This window comes from Drosophila obscura, unplaced genomic scaffold (genome assembly GCF_018151105.1).
Source record: "Drosophila obscura isolate BZ-5 IFL unplaced genomic scaffold, ASM1815110v1 contig_87, whole genome shotgun sequence".
Lineage (NCBI taxonomy): Eukaryota > Metazoa > Arthropoda > Insecta > Diptera > Drosophilidae > Drosophila > Drosophila obscura.
In genome coordinates, this window is record NW_024542880.1 from 923,782 (window position 1) to 926,979 (window position 3,198).

The 3,198-nt window shown below is 33.8% G+C and overlaps 1 protein-coding gene across 1 annotated transcript in view; it reads right to left on the reverse strand.

Moving 5' to 3' along the window:
* LOC111078851 (putative ABC transporter ATP-binding protein BC_2655) overlaps nucleotides 1–3,198 on the reverse strand; it is a 63,962-nt gene that overhangs the window by 46,346 nt on the left and 14,418 nt on the right. The gene's annotated exons all lie outside the window — the stretch shown is intronic.

Genomic DNA, 3,198 nt, shown 5'->3' on the forward strand with positions numbered 1-3,198 from the left:
ACTACTCGACAAAATTAAACTTTTTCTTTCCGCAGTGGAGCAAAATGACTTTTTTTGATAGATTTCGGAATTTAAAAACTATTGTTGTACTTTGTTTTTTTTTATGGTTTAATTTTTTTTTAAGAATTTTTAGAATCTGGTATTATCTTATCTTATATCTGGTTGCATAGAACCAGCTAGAAGTCCAACTCAAATTCAAATTTAATAATTTTTTGCGGTTTTTTTTCTCGAAGTTTTGACTTTAAAAACTCAGGAAAAGTCGAATTGATGGATAAACGGCCAAGTTTCAGCCGTTTAACTAAAACGACTCAAAACCCATTTTACCTGAAAAATACCGTACAGTACGCTGGTCCAATGCCAAAGGAACACGCTCAGGTAGCTCAGTTTAGCTCTAATTTTCCTCGAATTGTAGTCTAACACCTATCTTTCCTGCATGCTCGTGATCGGTTCGGTAACACGCGTCGCGCGTCATGCGGCAGCGCCCCTCGGTCGGTTAGGCGGGAGGAGGGACTGCGTTTCTGCCTGGGTTCCGCGCGTAACCGGCTTCGGCTTGGTGTCGCATGAGCCACTTAATGGTGCAGTCATTGCATATCAACGTCCAGACATAATGGTACCAAAAATTCAACCCCTTTTCGTTTTTCAAATCAAAATTTCCGGGAAAAAATACCGCAAAAAAATTATTTAATTTTAATTAGAAAGCTTAATATCTTCCAGGCGTTAAGCTGCAGATACAAAGTGTCTGGGTTGAATTTGTAGCTACATTAGTCGGCTTTTCAGAAATGCAAAGTTCTATGAAACCAGGTATAAGATTCATAAGTTATGTGACAAATATAAGCACTAGCTCTGAAAATAAAAACCATTAAAACAATACCAGATTTTTTAAAATTAAAAAAAAAACTAAAGGTTTAGGTTTTTTTGAAGAATTTTTTATAATCTGGTATTTTTTTAATGTTTTTTTCAGAGGTAGTGCTTTTATCTTTCACATTACTTAAGTATCTTATATCTGGTTTGCACTTTGCAGTTCTGAAAAGCTGACAAATGTAGCTATAAATACGACCAAGACACTTTGTATCTGCAGCTTAACACCCGGAAGATACCAACTTAAAATTTCATCATTTTTTTCGGAATTTTTCCCGAAATTTTGATTTAAAAAACTCAGAAAAAGTTGGAAAAAAAATTCGTGGCATGCATTTCTAGTTTTAGATAGAAGCATTAATTATACTTCGTTTAAGGTATTGTTCCTTAAAATCTATGGAGAGACGGTGGAGCTAAAATTCGTTAACCAAACCTAAAATATGAAAAAAATGAACAAAAAATACCTTTTGGAAGGTTGCGGGCCCAACTGCCAATTGGGAACAAAGCAAACGAACAAGGGTTGTACATTTGGTACCTGATCGCGTTCGTTTGTTCCCAATGGGCAGTTGGGCTCGCCGCCAAATTAACGCACCTATACACAAAAAAATAGAGGACACAAGATATAATTTTTTTTCGACTTTTCCTGAGTTTTTAAAGTCAAAATTTCGTAAAAAATACCGCACAAAAATCATCATTTTTGCATTTCAATGCTTTATATTTCCCAGACGGTAAGCTGTAATGACAAAGTGTTTGGGCTTTACTTCTAGCTGTTTTAATTATCTTTTCAAAATAGCAAAGTTCTTTACAACCAAACGTAAGATACTAGAGCTATGTGAAAAAAACAAGCGCTACCTCTGAAAAAAGCTTAAAAAAAAATACCAGTTTTCAAAAATTCTTCAAAAAAAAGTTCTGCGATAGAAAAAAAACCATAATTCTTTAAAAAATTTTAAATCCCCATATCTATCAGAAAAAGTCGGTTTGGATCCTTGAGGAAAAAAAAAGTTTGATTTTGTCGAGTAGTGTAATCAAAGTTAGCAATAAGCAATTATTTCCGGGTCTCAGATCGCCAGCTGCATAAAAGGGCCAAGATCGGCCGAAAGAGTAGGCAGCCCATCAGCCCAAACACAAGTCACTGCACTAGGCAGTCCCTCAGTCACACACCCAAGACACTGCACTAGGCAGTACATCAGACCGAAAACAAAAGAGGCCAAGAGCACACGACACTGTACTAGGCAGTCACAAACGCAAAACACCACACTACGCAGTCCACCAGCGCACCATTCAACTACGAGTCAGAGTAGCAACTTAAAAGAATTAAAGTGAATGAATAAAGAGTTAATAAACAAAGAACACCAAACAAAACTCTCGCATCATCATTTCTCGCTTGCCTACTGAATTTTTCAAGCCAGCCCGACACCTGAAGTCACCTACAATCTACAAATTTTCTTGTAGCGGACCCTGGACAGACTGATGCATACCTCAGCCTGAAATAGGACCTCTCAAGTTATGGGAAAAAAAGAAGCGCTACCTTTGAAAAACACTATACAAAAAAATACCAGAATTAAAAAATTCTTCAAAAAATTCTTCATAGAAAAAAAAACCATAATTCTTTAAAAAATTTTAAAGTCCCATATCTATCAGAAAAAGTTGGTTTGGATCCTTGAGGAAAAAAAAGAGCTGGATTTTGTCGAGTAGTGTTATTATTCTAAAATATACAAAAAAATACCAGAATTCAAAAATTCTTCAAAAAATTCTTCATAGAAAAAAAAAACATAATTCTTTAAAAATTTGTAAAGTCCCATATCTATCAGAAAAACTTGGTTTGGATCCTTGAGGAAAAAAAGAGTTGGATTTTGTCGAGTAGTGTTATTATTCTAAAATTTTCAAATATATTTATTGGAACTACAACCTCGATTATTTTTATTTTAATCCTACTAATTGGTCTATACCACGAATGAAACCAAGGTATATTAAACTGATAAAATTAGTCAGGGTTGTAGTTAATTATAACATTTGATTTGCATTCAAAAAGTATTGGTGATCCAATCTACCTTAAAGAATATGAAGCGATTTATTGCAATAAGTTTCGGCCTAATCTTAGGTAATTTTACCGTTTTTCTTTAATTGAAGCCAAAAAGAGGCTTATCACTGTTAATGATATAATTGAGTAAAAACTCAAATTAAGGAAGTATGGTGATCAAGTAAAAGCTGCTAACTTTTTTCTTTTAATGGTTAAATTCCATTACATTTTTATTGTACAAATTTTATTCTTTTTATAAATTACTAAATATAATTCACTATATTCAATGATTAACTAAAAGATTAATATCTTCAGTGTCATAC